A 19,205-nucleotide genomic window follows, 5' to 3' on the forward strand; every position below is an offset into this window, starting at 1 on the left:
ATTTTTACAGGAACATTGATATCTCTATTATGATTATAATATTAAGCTTCTTTCTTTTATTCGCACTCACATGCAATACTTTTCTTATTATAATTAGAAAAATATTACATACAAACACTTATAAAATAATAACACTAAAGATACTAATTAGATTAAGCTTATTTTTTTGTTTATTGTTAATCTAAATTTGTGCACAATTAATAATAAATAAAATTTATATTGGCCCACATATGAATTTGTTAAACAGTTTATCTTTTAGCGATAGTAGTATTCTGTATTGTTAATCTAACTATTCAAAAAGGTTTAAGGTTCCGTACTTTATGTTCCTTTTTATTTCATCTTTTAGTACTGAGGCCTTTGAATTTTGTACTTAATCAAATATGAACTTTCAAGATTTTTGAGTTTCAAAATGTGAATTTAAAAATAATTGAACTCAATAATTTAAATTCCGATACATTTGATTAAAGTTCTATTTTCATGAATCCTATAGTATAATATATAAATTTAGAAATATCTCAATTTCGATTTGTGTTAATATTTCAAAACTATTTTTTTTTTTACTATAATAATCGTTTGGGAACTTAAATTTCTAGTTCTAATTTCCAGCGTTCAAATTTTGGAAGCTCAGGTTATCTAAAACTGTGGGCTCACTATTAATTTACATCTTGACACAATACTAGTTCTTGATATTGGACCGATGTTAAATTACGGGCTTGGCACAATATTGGCGCTTGATATTGGGCCAATGCTAAGTTACAGACTTGGCCAAATACTGACTTTTGGTATCGGGCCAATGTTAAATTACGCGCTTGGCACAATACTGGCTCTTGATATTGGGCCAATGCTAAGTTACAGGCTTGGCCGAATACTGACTTTTGGTATCGGGCCAATGTTAAATTACAAGCTTGGTACAATTATGGCTCTTAATATTGGACCAAGACTTGATGCCAGGCCTGGCATCAAGTTATCATCCCGTACATAAACAAGCTTGGGCCAAGCCTCGATTTCTATCTTGGCCCAGAGTTATTCAATGTTGGACCAAGCCTCCGCCAGGATTGAGCCCGTCGTCATTTCCTACATGGGTATATTGTTGGAATTTATCTGGATATATATTTATGTATATATCTCAACTACCAACTTAAAATCCACCATCTTTTTTTTTACCACTGTGGGATTTGAACCTACGCCTTGCGAATATTCCAGTTCGAGTACAAACATGATAACCACTCGACTACGGGTACCCTTCCAATATCTCGAAGTACATGCCAAATATAAATAAAATACAATGCACTCGATGTTATATCTCACGTATTAAAAGTTACAATGTCAAATAGTAATTTTTACCCGCTAAGTAGCAATTCACATTATCGATGTTTTAAAAACTGCAATACCTCAACAAAATTTATTTGATATTATAATTGTTATTTGCTTGCTATTGACTGGCCGTTAATCATCATACTTCGCCCAGCGATGGGCCATCCAAGGGCCGGTTTTCGGACTTTGTATGGGTCGAAAACAGTGGGAAGTTGTGGGGCTGGCCCGAGGGCAAACCGATGCCCAGAGTTCTTTTTTTTTTAATTTTCAATTTTCGTAGCGAGAATTTAAAAAAGTAAGTTAATTATTATTTATGCTGTTTTTAAAGTTATTCATTTTCAATTGTTTTTTCAAAAGTTATTCAAGACCAAAGTTAAATTCATGACAAATTCTAGTTATAACAAGGTTATTGCTGTTACTCTGGTCGTCCTTTATCAAGGACGCCACTGGAAGTGATAACGGCCTCCCAGAGCCGGATCTTAGATCATCATGGTCGGTGTAATTTTGTTTAATTGTAAGAGAAGGATGAGGAAGGAAAATTTATAAATAAATTAATATGAGTTAAATTTAACACTTAAACCTTTTTATTAAATTTGAACCTTTTCTTTTAATCCTTAAAAACCTTATATCACTTAAAAACCTTTTGCTTATAGACCTTATATACCTAGTAACCTTATAAGTGACTTATAACGGTTATAACTTTATATAAACCTTATAACTTTTTATATACATTAACCTTATTGACCTTTTAATTTATAAACCTTTTGAACCTTATTTTATTATAACCCGCATTATTTTAATTAAACCTTTTATTATTTTATAACCCGCATTATTTTACCTAAAACTACAGTCGAAGCTCCCTAAAGTTTCTCTCTTCGTACAGGACCATTCTCTAAAGTTGCTTTCCCCTTCTCCCACTCTGCATTCTCGCTAGGATAATTGATTCTCCTATGCGCGTTTCGATGCGTCACAAAATCGAAACAAACCGTGTGATACACATGCGTTAAGGCTAACCTCAAATCGTGATTTTTAAATTATTTTTAATATTTTAATATTAATAAATAAATAAAATAGAAAATACTTAGAGATTATAAAATAATCACTAATTTGAAACATTGACTGAACTATTATTTGCAATGACGAAAAATAAACTAATAAAATTTATTACATCTCGAAAATACTTTTGTTCATTAATTATAAGTTGCTCGGATAGTTTTATTTATGATAAAAAAAATTTATTTCTAGGTTAACTATCTCGCATAACAGCCCGGGAAAAAAAGATTTTATATGATCATATAGAAACATATATGTTCATATACAATTTATATATGATCATATAAGAAATATATAAAAATTACATATGATTACATAAAAGCTTATATGATCTTATAAAGTTCTTATAAGAATTAATATACTCTCGTGAGGACTTTATAAAAGTTGATATGACTTTATATAAAGTTATATATATTTTTATAAAAGTACCAGATAAAGTTTTATATGCTTATATATAATTATATATGGTCACATAAAAGTTCATATGATCTTATGAAAATCTTATAAGAATTTATATAGTTTTATAAGGATTTTATAAAAATTGATGTGATTTTATATAAACCCGAGAAAAAGTTCTTATAGAATCATATATAAACATATATGTTTATATATGATTATGTGAGAGCTTACATAATCTTATAAAATTCTTATAAAGATTCATATGATCTTATAAGAATTTTATAACAATTGATGTGATTTTATATAAAGTTATATATAACTTTATAACAATACCAGGTAAAGTTTCATATGCTTATATATAATCATATATGATCATATAAAAGCTCATAACGATCTTATAAAATTCTTATAAGAATTTATATAATTTTATAAGGATTTTATAATAGTTGATATGATTTTTTGTAAAGTTATATATGAGTTTATAACATTACCAGATAAAATGTTATACATTATATGCAGTCATATATGATTATATAAGAACTCATATGATTTTATAAAATTCTTATAATAATTCGTATAATCTTATAAAATTTTTATAAAATTCGATGTAACTTCATATAAAGTTATATATAACATCGTGAAATTACAAGAGCACGTTTTATATGATTATACAAAATCATGTATGATCATATGAAATCTTATATGACCTTATAAAATTCTTCTACGAATTCAGATAATTAATGAAAATTGATGTGATTTTATATGAATTTATAAATAAATTTGTATAAGTACAAAAGAGTTTATTACGGTTATATAAAATCATATATGATTATATAAAAGTTTATATAGTTTTATGATTCTTTTATATAAATTTCTATGGTCTTATAAACAGGTTATTTTAAAGAAATTTATAATTTTATATAAAACACTAATGTGATAAAATTTGATCATATTTGGTGCATTATTGATGTAGGATGTATCAATTTGATCATTCGATTTAAGTAATGCTATAGATTGTCAAATTCTTATAAGGGTAAAGCAGACTATAGAACCAGACGGCAATCGAGAGATCATCAAAGTTGAGCAGCATTGAGGCAGAACATTAATTGGATGGGTGACCCCTTGGCAAAATAGCAGTTAACCGATAGATGTTTTTTTTTTTTTTTTTGTTCATGCATGATTATATATCATCAAATCCTGCCAATTTTGAGATCTAATCATATAAAATTTATTGTATATATGATTAGGTAAAATAATTTTTTACCGGGTATATCTAACTTTATATGATTATATAAGATTTTATATGATTATATAAGATTTTATAAAGTCATATAAGTTTTTATAGGACCAATTTCATTATAAAACTTTATATGATTTTATATGAGTCACTTTTATATGATTTATATGTGATCATATAAGAACTTTTTTTCCCGGGAGAATATGTATTCAATCAATTATAGAAGTTTAAATCGCGCGCCAGAATCTTGAACTCTGATTCGTTTAGTAAAAAAAAGAGTGGGAGAAAATTCGAGCAACTTTAGAGAGCATATCCTGTCAACTTTAGGGAGGGGAACTTTAGAGAGCTTCAACTGTAGTTTATTTAAAAATTTGAACCAATTACCTTTAGTATCTTCACACACACACACACTCCTTAATTTGGCCAATTATCTTTGGCATTTTCCTTAACTAAATTAAAATCGCTTTACCTTCGCAAACCTTAATTTACTAATTTTAAAACCATGATCATCTTGAACTATTTTACACACACACACACTCACTCAGCCCCCTGGACTTATTTTACACACGAACTAAATTTACAATAAAGTGGCGTCTTGCCCGCTATTAATTTCCCGCCATAATTTTTATTAATAAATAATTTAATTAATTAACTATTTTATGTAAAAGAGACCATTCAATTAATTAATTATTTATTTTTAATCAATCCTTAATTCCTTTTACGTTCTTTATTTTTCACTCTGTTTCAATAATAACTTCAGCGACTCCGTCACCTTTTCCCAAATCTAATTTTTCTACATAAAACTTTCTTTTAATTTACTCAATCACTTTATCACAATAATCAAATTTTATTTTAATATTTTGATTTTGATTATCTTAATTAATTATTAATTAGTTTTATTTTAATTAATTATCCTTAATTTATTTTTAATTAATTAACTACCGGTGACCTTGACCGTGGAACTTTTATCAATTCTTAACAAGACAATTTATTATTTTATTTTGAATTATTTATTTAATTAATTGATTTTATGACTAGATTCGATAATTTCCGGTATATATAATTTTGGTCCAGCTTTGGAAAAAGTCTGGGATGATAACAGGGTGCCAGGCTTGGTTGTTACCATTGGCCCAGGCATCATTGCCAAGGCTGGCCCATGCGTGGTGGCCAGATCTAAGCCATGCTTGTTTGCCAGACCTGGCCCATGCTTGCTTGCCAGACTTGGCCCATGCATCGACAAAACAAAAAAATTTAATTTAAAGAAAATTTTATCATTATTATCCTAATAGAGTTTGTGTGATCATTAACGTTTAAACTATTTAAGAGAGGCAAATAACGTAAAAAAACTCGGAGAAAATTCTGCTGGGCTCTGGGCGCGAACTGCCGTCCTTCTGATCGCTAGGTTTGAACGGTAGCTACTGGACGAACCTACTAATGTTGAACTGAAACTTTTATATGTTGTACTTATTCATTTTACTATAACCACTTGGTTTTATGAAATATAAAGAGCAATTAAATAAATATTTTCGATTAAGAAAAAAAATAATAATGTCGTATTATTTTTATTATAATTTCATAATTTTTAAAAATAAAATTTATTAAATTTTATTGATTATTTATCAAGAACCCAGCCGAATTGTCTTGCTCTACCACCAATATTAAAAATAACATTTATTATAAAAATTAATGAGTTATTTCTTACTTAAATTAATTTTGATAACTAAAATTATAAAATTACGGTTGTTGATTGCAAATAACAACGAACTAAAAAATATTTCAATTATTAGTTGTAAATAATTTTAATCGCAATATTATAATATTTATCAATTAAAACTTATGTTAATTCAAAAATAAATAATTATTAATTTAAAAAACCATAATAATGAGTTAATTGAATAATTAATAAAGAAACGTGGGTTAACCAATTCTGGCCCAACGATGGGGAACTATAGGTGTAGCCGAACTTGGACAATCCTATTTTGGCCCAAATCTGGCTTGCCATTGAATGATCAAGGCAGGGGAACCTAGTCTTGACCCAGGCTCGGGAAATGATTGGAATGGCCGTGATTGAGTAACCATTCTTGACCCAAGAATGGATTAATATAGACGTGCCAAAGCTAGGTTCCACAGCGCTGAGCCAAGGAGGGCCCCTTCGTTCAACTCTGGCAGCTCCTGCATGGGCCGGCAACCTGCCTGGAGTTAATCAATTAATTAATTTTATTTAATTTAATCTCAGTCAAATTTTATTTAGTTATAAATTACGAATTTATTTATTTCGGACAATAATTTGATACTAGACGTACAACTACGTACTTAACTAATTCCTCCGGCTTCCTGCCTGGAATGAATTAAAATAAATACCTTTACAATAAAAATTCTCCAATTCCTTTCCTGTAGTTTGCCCTGGTCTCGTTCTGTAGTTTTTGTCACGTTTGGTAGGTCGTCTTTTCCGGTTGTTTTGTCTCGTCCCGTTCCAACTCCTGCTTTCTCACTCTTCCTCTAGCCCTTTCCGACTTCCGTACTCTCCTTCAACCTGCTATTCAGACGCAATCAGTATTGTTACCAGAAGGTACCGGCTACCTGTCTGGTATCTTGTACAATTTTGGATTTTCTTTATCGCTTGGTTCCACAATAGAAAAACCAAGTCGCAATTAAATAATTACCTGATAATATTTTTGCGGCGTCTGAGTGTTGGCGTCTACTCGATGTTAGCTCTGGCTCTGCTCCATCTTAGACAACGTCTATCCAGTCCAGTCGTTCCGGTAACAAGTGTCGTTTTTCGTTCCGTCTTCCGATTTTAATTATTCACTCCCGCTCAAGCTCGGACATCTTCAGACTTCGGCCACTCCTACTTAATTCTATATCTAATTGGCACTGACGAACGAGCCTCCAATTTTCACTCCCCGGTCGACTAGTCGCATTCTACCCCGGATAACCCTGGGTAGTTTTGCAAAATTGTCGGCAGTGTGCATAATAGATTTTATTTTAATTTAAATTGAAAGCGGTAAATCAAATTTACCCCGTTACATAGTATTATTAAACTTTTCCGGCGAAGCTATCAGACATCTTAAAAAGTCATAGGACTTATTTTGTACATCATTTTAATTTACACAAACTATCTTTTATACCAAGTTCTAGAAATTCTTGAAAGCTCTTTAGTTATTTGCATTTGAATACCATTTTTTTCCAAGAAATCGTATTCTGGCCGATTTTAATTAATTACTTTTAAATCCAAATAAGTAAAGAACTTTCGGAAATTTCGGCAATATTCTAATAGATAATTTGTGGTAAATAAAATGATCTACAAAGCAGATCCTTATTAAAGATAAGTCTGATAGTTTAGTCGAACAAGTCAAATAATACTAAAATTTACTATGAATTCAACCGTGACCTTGAAAAACTTTTGAATAAATAAGTTTACCGAAAAATAATAGGAGACTTTTCGTAGAGAGTTTAATTTCCAATTGAAACATTTGTTGATTTTTCCGTTACACTGATTCGCTAAATGAGTGATAAAATTCCAAAAAATTTTACCAATATTATTTAAAAGGAAAATTGAAAATTGTGATGAGTTGGTTGTTAATATTAATATTCAGAGCTCAAGCTATCAGTATTTTTTGTTTCGTCAGGTCGAACAGCATTTTTCGTATAATTTTTGAAAAAAAAAAAAATAGTCGATTTTTTTCACACAATCTAATGTCATATGTATTCAAAAAAAATTATACCTTCATATAATGAACGAAGGCGATAAATCGTTAACTACCGATAAATTACTTTAAAACTTATATTCGGCCTTGTTAAAATAGTTGATTCATTTAGTATTTAGTTTGTAGCGAATATTCAGTTAAATTCCATTCGCGATGAGAATTTATTTGATAAGGAATTTTGATATGAATAGCGATCTATATCACGATTGTTGAGGATATTAAACTTTAAATTAAATTTTGAAATCAAATTTCATTTTGCATCGTATACTCAAATTATACATCTAATCAAATTTAATATATTTTTAATCAAACATATATGAATTCAAATTAGAAAATAGAAATAGAGCACTACCTCTCCGAGGTGTGCAATAAATTAACCGTCAATTCCATCGAAAAATATGACTAAAAAAAATATGACAAATATATTATTCCTAATTCTTATGTCAATAAATTATTCAACTGTCATTTGTCTGTTATTAAATCGGTTAGGATAAATAATATGTGATATGAAATCAATTTTTTTTTTTTTAACTGGAAACTTGTAAAAATATATACTTAAAAAATTAATCTCAGTATAGTATTTGTTTAATTTGAACGATACGTAAATTGATCAATGATCTGAATCGACAATGTGAGAGACAATAAAACTGGTTATAAAATAACATATCGATATTGATGTATAATATATTCAAGCTTTAAAATTTAAAACGTCAGTCGTATCGAACAATTACATCAATTTCCACACTACACCTACAATACAAGTTTCAATTAATAAAATATAAACATATTACAGACATGGTTATACACACATTGAAAACACTTTTACCCTTTCTCTTGATAACTAATATATGTATACAGCGATGTAAGGCAAAAAATATAACAAGAAAAGTTATACTGAGCATAACTGGATTAATTCAATAAATCAAATTGCTTTTTTAAATTCGCACTGCGTATTTAATAAAAAATAAAAACGAAAAATGTTGGAAAATCCAAAAGTGCACACCTCAATCACTCATTTTATTTATAATCATTACTTTTATTATATAAAATAAATGTATTCTTTTTTTATTATGAACTTTTATTCAAGTAACAAATTATCAATTTGATTTTTTATTTCTTATTTTCAGTTTAATATTTTTTTAATAACATTGTTTTTAAATATTCCGCCTTTTGTCTTAGATGTCACTTTTTTTTCAAACATATTAATACGCTAGTGCTGCCACCAGTAGTTGATAGAGAGAAACAATGAAAAAAATAATAACAACAGTAAAAAAAATCTGTCTATCGGTTGACCCTGCGGACCAGCCCCGAAACTTCCCGCTGTTTTCGAGCTCCTTGAGCTCGAAAACATTGTTGTGAATACATTTTCGAGCTCTTCGAGGTCGAAAATACTTTTGTGTGCCATTGTTTTCGAAAAAAACCGATTTTAGCATTTCTTTCTCCCTCGAAATCTCAAGAACGAATCGACCGATTTTGATGTTTGAGGTGGCAATCGGCATATTTTATTGAGTTCTAGAGCTGATTAGATTTTTAAGTCGATCGTTCAAGTCGTATCTGAGAAATCAATGAAAAAAAAAAAAAAAAAATTTTTTTTCGTAATTCGCCAATATTTTCGACTCTACTTGATCAAATGATCTGAAATTTTCAGAAAAGTTGATGGCCAACAAGCTCTTTCGATTGCCGCCTTAACCATCCAAATCGGTTCATTAGTTAAAAAGTTATAGACCGGTCACACACACACACACACACATACAGACACTCAGACATCATTCTAAAAATAGTCAGAATAGCTTCCCAGGACCTCGGAACGTCGACATCTGATGAAATTTCGATTTTCGAAAATCGAGGTGAAAACAATAACTTCCCAATTTTTTGAAAATCGTCGATTTTCTTAGCGGGAAGTTAAAAAAATAGCAGCTAAATTTTTCACGAATAATCACTTTTACGTCGTTAATTAATTACAATTAAACTAAAAGGATTCATATAGTAATTTTCATAAGGGTTCTTGTAATAAAAAATACAAAGACAATAAAAAAAAAGCTAGGCCGATTAATGGTGTCTATCCACAGTGATCGTGCTTACAAAGATTCATACGGAACAATTGACAGCACTAGTTTCTTGGATTAAAATAATTAATTTAAAATCAATGAATTAACAAATCGACTCAACGTTGGGTTTAAATTATTCCTTAATAAATTATCTGCATGCAAGTACACAATTTAATAATTTTTTATGCTATGAAAAGGGTGTAGAAATGTTTTTGTATAAGAAAAATTGTCAACGAGGAAGAACCGTCAGTAAAGCACCCCTAGCGCTTTCGCGCTTGAGGTGTGCAAAAACAAAATATACATAATCATATATATTTTTATAGTTTATGCTATCAAAGTAGAACTATCAAAATTATTTTTATAAACTACTTGTTAATTAGCGCTATAAAAATTAATATATAACTTTTTAAAATTAGTAATCGTATGGATTAAAAAAATTGAATAAATAATTAAATTAATTTATATTAATAATAAATTTTTTAGCAAGATAAAAAGTATCGGAAAGTATGTAGGGTCAGAAAAAAAAATATATATAATCAAGTATAGTTGGGTCTGAAAGACTTAATTGACTAAATAAAACCGGTTATGGATATCTTATAGTACCGGTTATAGATATCAAATTTGTTAAAAAATTAACTTTTATAATAATAAAATTAAATTTAAAAATAAAATACCTTTGTAAAGCAGCTTGAGAGCATTTTGAATATTCGATGAATAAATTTCTATATATTTATCATTTATTTGATAAATTAGTAACATAATCTTAGATGTTATTATTAAATAAATCTTAATAATTAAGATTATTAATCATGAAATTATACCCTTACGCATCAAGTCTTTTGATCATGATAATTCACCTTTTTAATTCATAGACAAAAATATTTTAAATATATAATTAAAGTGAATATCCCAGTGATTAAATTTATGCTAATACTTTATCGATGTAAACAAATATTTTAAATGATAGAAAATTTTAAACAGTTTATATTTGTTTCAATTTCTCATTTACATTTTCTATAATAGTTTTAGAAATGATACTTATTTTTTAAGCATTTATACGATCAATAGATTAGATGTTAATGTCGAATTTTGAGTTAAAATAATATTAAATCAACTAATTATACAATTACTTTTATTTGCATATGACAAATTTTATAATTAATAAATAAATTAAATTAAAAGTAAATGGAAAAAATTTTATAACCCTTTTGTTTCCTCATAAATTAATGAAAATCAATAAGTTATATACAAATTAAAAAATATACTATGGAGCGAGTAGTATATATGTTTACATTTTTCGTCAATTTTATCAGAAACTATGACAAATTAGCGAACATCAATAATTTCTTATATATTTTCTAACTGCTAGTCTTTTTATTTTAATAGAAAAATTAAAAATATAAAAATGTTGAAGGAAGTGCATGGAGCCTTCCCATGCAGGAGCTGCCAGAGTTGAACGAAGGGGCCCTCCTTGGCTCAGCACTAGGGAACCTAGCTTTGGCACGTCTATATTGACCCATGCATGGGTCAAGAATGGTTACTCAATCATTGCCATTTCGATCATTACCCGAGCCTGGACCAAGACTAAGTTTCCCTACCTTGATCATTCAATGGCAACCCTGATTTGGGCCAAGGTAGGATTATCCAAGTTCGGCTTTACCTATAGTTACCCATCCTTGGGCCAGAATTGGCTAACCCAGGTTTTTTATTAATTAATCAATTAACTTATTATTATGGTTTTTAAAATTAATACACTGTAAAAATTCCGGAGTGAATCCGGATTGAAATTAAATCCGAATTCACTCCGGAAGCACTCCGCCACTCGGAGTTCCGGAGTTTTAAGAAAAATCACTCCGCATGCGGAGTGAATTGGGAGATTTTTTTTAGCGGAGTGATCTTGGAGTGATGCGGATTTTATTTCACTCCGAATTCACTCCGGTCCGGAGTTTTAACATTTAAATTAATTTATATTAAATTGTTAAACAGCGTGAGTGTGCGAGTGCGAGTGTCTAAGTGTGCGCGTGTCTGTGGATGTGTGTGCGTGCGTGAGTGCGCGTGCGAGTGTGCAAATGTGTTCGTGTGTGTGTTCGGGTGTGTGCGTTTATGCGAATGTGTTCGTGTGTGTTTTCGGGTGTGTGCGTGTGCGTGTGCGCGTGTCTGATCGGGTGTGTGCGTGTGTGTGTGCGCGTGTCTGATCGGGTGTGTGCGTGTGTGTGTGCGCGTGTCTGATCGGGTGTGTGCGTGTGTGTGTGCGCGTGTCTGATCGGGTGTGTGCGTGTGTGTGTGCGCGTGTCTGATCGGATGTGTGCGCGTGTCTGATCGGGTGTGTGCGCGTGTCTGATCGGGTGTGTGCGTTTGTGCGAATGTGTTCGGGTGTGTGCGAATATGTGCGTGTGTGTGTGCGTATGTGTGCGAATATGTGCGTGTGTGTGTTCGGGTGTGTGCAAATGTGCGCGTGTGTGGGCGTATCGGTTGATCAGTACTGTTATACGCGAATTTTTACTGTGGTTTTACATAGTGGAGTTATATTTTATTAATAATATTTTTAAAACTCCCCTCCGGAGTGAATTTCACTCCGCAGCGAGTGAATAATTAAAAATTCATTCACTCCGCGAAATTTTTACAGTGTAATTATTTATTTTTTAATTAATAAATATTATAATATTGCGATTGAAATTATTTACAACTAATAATTGAAATAATTTTTAGTTCGTTATTATTTGCAATCAACAACCGTAATTTTATAATTTTACTTATCAAAATTAATTTAAGTAAGAAATAACTCATGAATTTTTATAATAAATGTTATTTTTAATAATGGTGGTAGAGCAAGATAATTCAACTAGGTTCTTGATAAATAATCAATTAAATTTAATAAGTTTTATTTTTAAAAATTATATAATTATCATAAAAATAGACCAAGGTAGGATTACCCAAGTTTAGCTATACCTACACAGAAAAAACAGTTAACTTGGTTCAAGAAAAATATTGTCTTCCGAATTTTCTTTCTTGATTCAATAAAAGTAAAACACTTGATTCAAAAACTTTTTTTTGGTTCAAGACAGTAATTTCTCTTGCTCCAAAAAAATTCATTTTTGAAGCGAAATTGAAAATTTCTTGGTTTAAGAAAAAAAATTCTTGGCTAAAGAAAATAAGTCATCTCTTGCCAAAAAATCAACGTTTTGAACGAAAAAAAGTTTAACTTCGGCCAAAAAACTTTTTCTTGCCCCAAGAAAAAAAATTTCTTCCCATGCAGGAGCCGCCAGAGTTGAACGACAGGGCCCTACTTGGCCCAGAACTGGGGAACCTAGCTTTGACACATCTATATTGGCCCATGCTTGGCTCAAGATTGGGTACTCTGTCCTGGCCGTCACAATGATTACCCGGGCTTGGGCCAAGACTGGGTAACTTAGCCTTGGCCATCTAATGGCAAGCCAGACTTGGGCCAAGACTGGGTAACCTAGCCTTGGCAATTCGATGGTAACCCAGGCTTGGGCCAAGGTAGAATTACCGAAGTTTGGCTATACCTATGGTTTAATAAGTCGATCATATAAATGTATCAGTTCAACGTTAGTAGGTTCGTCCAGTAGCTACCGTTCGGACCCAGCAATCAGAAGGACGGCAGTTCGCGCCCGGAGCCAAGCACAATTTTCACCGAGTTTTTTTCACATCATTTACCTCCTTTAGATAGTTTAAACGTTAATGATCATAAATTCTACGAAGTTAATAATAACAAATTCTTTTTTTAATGAATTTATTTGTTTCCTCGAGGCATGGACAAGGTCTGGCAAAAAAGTCAGGGCCAGGACTGGCAACCAAGCATGGGCAAGGACTGGCAACCAAGCATGGGCCAGGTCTAGCAACCAGGTCTGGCCCAATGTTATCATTCCAGAGTCCTACCAAGGCTGGGCCAAGGCTGGCTTACAAGCTTGGGCCAAGGTTTTACATACTTGGGCCAAACCTGCGCCAAGCCTAGGCCCGTCGTACTTTCCTCTCTGGGTTACTCCAAAAAATCAAAGTTTTGAACGAAAAAAAGTTAACTTGGGCTAAGAAAAAATTTCTTGGCCCAAGGAAAAAATTTTCTTGCTCCAAAAAATAAACGTCTTGATTGAAAAAAAAAAAAAAACCCTTGGGCCAAGAAAAAATCTCTTGGCCCAAGAAAAAAATTCTCTTGCTCCGAAAAATAAATTGCTTAAGTGAAAATAAAAGTTGCTTGGGCCAAGAAAAAAAATTTCTTGCTCTAAATGTTTGCTTCTTCAATAAAGACTCAAATTTTTCTTAGTCAAAAATGTATTCTCTCTCCGACGGGTTGACGTATTAATTCTTTTTTTTTTTTTTTTTTTCAATCTGAAACGTAATTTTTTGTTTTTTTTTTTTCCAAGCAATTATTCAAGACTTGAATTTCAAGTAAACTTTAATATTAAATATTAAAGTCATGATATATTATAGGATATACTATAGTACAATTCAAAAGGGTACTTGTAGTTCTGTCAAATGACAGAAGAATAATCGAACATAATCATGATGAAATTTGGAATATAACACTTCTGAAATAAATGTCTTACCAGGGACACTACATATCGTAGGCGCGATCTCGTGGCGAGCACCAAACTACTCCCGCTGCTGCTGTCTAGCACCGGTAACTTTCCCCTTCTCCATATCAATCTTTTCTCCCAAGAAATTTTTTCTCTTGGCTTAAGCAACTTTTGTTTTTTTGGTCGGAGAATACAAAAATACTTGCGTAAAAAGAATAGTACTTGTTCCGAGAAATTTTATTTTCTTTAATCAAAAAAATGCAATATTGCTACAAAAAAATAATGTCTCTTGCTCCAAAAAAAATATCTCTTACTTGAAGAAATATAAACTCTTAAAACAAGTGAAAATTTTTTGATTTAAGCGAAAAATATGTTCACGTGAGATAAAAAATTTTGATTCAAGATAAAAATTTGAAGATAATTGTTTACTTGGGGCAAGTAAATTTTTATTTTTCGAATCGATCAAAAAAAATTTCTTGAATCAAGAATATTTTCCTTGATTCAAGTTAACTGTTTTTTCTGTGTATGGTTTATAAAAGTAGATCATATAAATATATCAATTCAACATTGGTAGGTTCGTCCAGTAGCTATCGTTCGGGCCTAGCAATCAGAAGGACGGCAGTTCGCGCCCAGAGCCCAGCAGAATTTTCACCGAGTTTTTTTCACATCGTTTACCTCCCTTTGATAATTTAAACGTTAATGATCATGAACTCTGCGAGGTTAATAATAATAAAATTTTTTTAAATTAAATTTATTCGTTTCCTCGAAGCCTGGGCCAAGTCTGGCAACGAAGCCTGGGCCAGGACTGGCAACCAAGCATGGGCCAGGTCTGGCAACCAGACATGGCCCGAGATTATCATCCCAGACTTTTACCAAAACTGGGCCAAGACTGGGCCAAGCCTGGACCCGTGGTACTTTTCTCTCTGGGTCTACATAGTTGAACCAAGCCCGGATCAAGCCTGGGCCGATTGTACTTTCTTGTCTGGGTTGGTACGCATTTGGTGATGAAAGCTTTTATTCGGGGGAAAAACGAACAAAATTATCAGCAGTATCTGGCTGCAATATAAGCGCTGTTCTCCCATCACACTACTGATTTGGTACATCTTAAAAATTTTTTCCAAATTTCAAGCTTTGATAAATTATATTTAAAAAACAGCGTGGTCAATAATTTCCAATTTTTTTGTATGTGATTTGTAATTTCATTTCTGATAACATATAAAATTTTTAGAAAGTTTTTTTCACTGTGTTTCGATTTAAGTCTGAAAAAACCGCCCGAAAATCTATTTTTTCCATAAGAGACTGTATTAAAGTTTCAATATCTCAAAATTGTTTTTCATGAAATTGGGGTAATAATTATTTCATTAAAAATTTATTTGGAAACAGTAATTAACCAGTTTTATTTTCATAAACACCGAAATTTAATGTTAACCATAAAAAATTTCATACAAGTATGTAGAGTGGTATCATTAATTGATTTCAGAAGGTACTAAGACAAGTATTAAAAAAAACTTTAACACAGTAATTTTAACTAAAACATCTAAATCGAGAATGTCTGATATTCAGTCTAGATTAGCATTGAACGGTCAAAAATTTTTAAATAATTACTGAGACATTTACTTTAAGTTGATTATAAAAAATAAACAAATATCTATTGTACCTTGTATTGATACTGATCAAACATCCTACATACATCGAGGTCACCACCTAGCATTGAATATTCCGAATCCATGTTGACGTCCTGTCCTCGCTTCTTCTTCTCACCGCCTAGAATTTAGTCCTCGTCAATAAAGAAACTTTGACTTCCTTTTTATATATTTATTTTTTTATAATAATTTAAATATTTTGTTGTTTTCTACCACGCACCAACACTTAAAGATCGTGAACTCGTACCGAACAAACTTATTGCAATAGCACCAACAATTCCGTCGCTCATTGTACACCTCCACCAATTGTTATTGTCATCAAACCGTTTATTTTATTGTTTTTTATTTTAATAATCATTAACCTTTCCTGATCTCAATTAAAATCTTTTTTATTCACTATAAAAACTTTTTTTTTAAATTTTGTACAGAATCAAAATAACAGATTAAAATCCCACTTTGGTTTATCAAGTTATATAAAAGAGTCCCGTTTTATTAATTTAAATTCAGTTATTAATACTGATATAAATCTATATTGATTGATAAAGCAGTTGATAACACTTGACACTCGATTGACTATAAAATCAATTTATTTTTTTAATTTGACTTTTTCATTTTTCCCGCTAATTAACTTTTTATTTTACTTCAAATTATTTGCAACACTCACTGTCAATTTAAAAAAAAAACTATATAAAATTGAAAAAATTCTTTAAATTTTTAATAAATCGTTTGAATTTTTTATAGCCGCGTAAACGTGATTCGCGAGATCCGATTGCAGATAAAAATAAAAATAACGTAAAAATGGCACACATTAAAAAAACAAAAAAAAATATTGCGTCTCTTCGATTTTAAACGAATAGATCCGATTATTCCCGATTCCAAGTTGTCTCTCTTTATACATTTATTATTCAACTTTACGTAATCGTTTGTTACCGGAAATGAATATTAAAAAATAGATAAAAATTCCATTTAAAAAATATTAACGTCGATAAATTATATTTTAATACAACGAAAAAACATTTTTACGAAATTATGTTAAAAACGATAAATAATTTACCATAACAAAATAATAAAGAAGTTATTAAATTATAATCATTTTTAATCGCAACTGTCAGCCACTTTTTCTAAGAATCCAGATAAAATATTTTAAATATTAAATCCACAGATCAACACTGTTTTTTAATATTTAATCCTTTAGTCACTTGAAAAAATATTACGTTACCCAGTAAAGTTTTTAAAAATATTTTTTTCTAAATTTAAAAATTAACTTTTATAAACCTCTGAAAAATCATTTGGTCTAAATACAACACTTTTTAAATCCACTTGATTTTTTTTTTTATTTTAATTAACTTTCCAAGTGTTAAATAAACAGTACAAGATGTAAAAATAATAACTACAGTAAAAAGAAGTTTAAATTATACACGTGGATTCACTGATAGACAATGACACTTTTGGTTACCCAGGAAGATTACAGGTGCAGTCAAGTGTCAAGTGACGAACACATACACATACATATACTTATACACATACAACACCGTGTGTGACATCAGTGACGTACAACACGCCGGAGAAATGGTATGGTAAGTCACTAACCAAGTGAGTAAGTGAATAAAAGAGTGAGTGAGTCAGCCAGTAAAAGGACTAATCAGTAAAAGCGTGGGAGAAAGTAAGCTTTTAATTTTTTTTTAATTTTTATATATATTATCCTATGATGATATTATATTATGTTTGTAGATATATAATAAATATATATAAGTAAATAAGTAAGTGAGTAAGTGAGAGTGAGTCCGAGAATAAAAAACGAGCGTAAGAGAGATGGATGTTAATAGATATATAAAGAGTGGGAGAGGGTCCAGTAGTTGTATTTCAACACAGTTGGCGTCTCGGATCAGGCTAGGTAACAATGTAGATAGGTTAGTTCAATGTGTATTTAGTTAGCCGTCCTGCGCGCGGTGTAGTGCGTGTTGCTTCGATAGTTGCCGTAGGTGCAGTGCGCGAAACACTTTACCCCACTCTTACCCACCACTACCACCGACTCAAATCCACCACTACGATCGTCTCCACCACCACTTACATCTCTAGTGATGCTGAGGCTGACTTTTCCGCGCTCCTCTCCTATCATCCGCGAGCAAACCTCTACTCGCGAAACGCCACTCAACAGACCAGAGGATTCAATGACTTTTTCATGCGCAGTAACACTAACAAGTTAGGATATCCCGCGTCGAAGTCATTTTATTATTTTTACATTTGGTTTTTTTGTTTTTTTTTCGATATTAAATTAGTTTTTCAAAAATCAATTCAAGTTTATTTAAATTTTTGTATGACATTGTAAAATCATTGTCAATGTCAATTATTTATTTTAGAGGGTTTAAAATCAAAATAATTTATCAACTATGTCAATTTTTATTAATCTCAAAAACCAGTTTATCCCATGGAGAATTCGTTGTGTAGCGTAACTATTTGCATTCTTAAGATAGTTGTGAAAATGCATTAAAATTATATATATATATATATATATATATATATATATATATATATATATATATATATATATATATATATATATATATATATATATATATATGTTTATGTTTATGCTTTAAAACGATTAACAAGAGTTATTTTCTACCGAGTTGTTTCAAAATTAATTTCGATAAAAAAAAAAAAAACGTACAATATTAAACATTAAAAAATTAAATAATATTTTATGATTCATTATTCTGAATTAATAACTTTTTAGTATATTACTTTCAGCTAATAAATTTTTATTGCTTAAAACTTTTAATTGCTCTTTAATTAAATCCTTGAAAATAGTCATCATGTTCATTTAGAGATTATATAGCTATATATAAATTATTACCATTTCCATAATTTTCTTTCCGTGTACCAAGTAATTTAATTTTTAAATTAATATTGATAACTGCTCTCATAAGTTATAATTCTGATAATAAATGATGTTTGTAATAGAATTTTATGATATACATTATATTGTATTGTCAATCACATCTATAATTTTTATATATATATATTTTTTTATCTGTATATAGATTAATTTATTTCTTTACGGCAAGACAATAAATTTCTCAATATAACATTAACTTTTACGCCATCGTTAATTTTACCCACGAGTATATACTCATAAACGTCAGACTTGGGAGCTCTACGGAACGACCAAGCGTTTCTCCTCGGTCAATGCAATTACAGCCGCCGCTTCTCTCCCACATCGCCTTTGATCGATAATTCATTACTGCCCTGATTCTGAAAGCCCTTAA

The 19,205-nt window shown here is 30.5% G+C and overlaps 1 protein-coding gene across 3 annotated transcripts in view; it reads right to left on the minus strand.

The window, feature by feature from the left end:
* LOC130669047 (uncharacterized) overlaps positions 1 to 18,048 on the minus strand; it is a 198,901-nt gene extending 180,853 nt beyond the window's left edge. For 2 of the 3 annotated variants that reach the window (XR_008990111.1, XM_057471711.1), the window contains exons 1-2: positions 16,157 to 18,048; positions 15,951 to 16,057 (exon numbers count right to left, since the gene is read on the minus strand). The gene's annotated coding sequence lies outside the window, so the exon portion shown is untranslated. The remainder of the gene's footprint in view (positions 1 to 15,950; positions 16,058 to 16,156) is intronic. The other variant, XM_057471712.1, reaches the window with a different exon arrangement.
* Positions 18,049 to 19,205: the final 1,157 nt, after the last annotated feature.

This window comes from Microplitis mediator, chromosome 5 (genome assembly GCF_029852145.1).
Source record: "Microplitis mediator isolate UGA2020A chromosome 5, iyMicMedi2.1, whole genome shotgun sequence".
Lineage (NCBI taxonomy): Eukaryota > Metazoa > Arthropoda > Insecta > Hymenoptera > Braconidae > Microplitis > Microplitis mediator.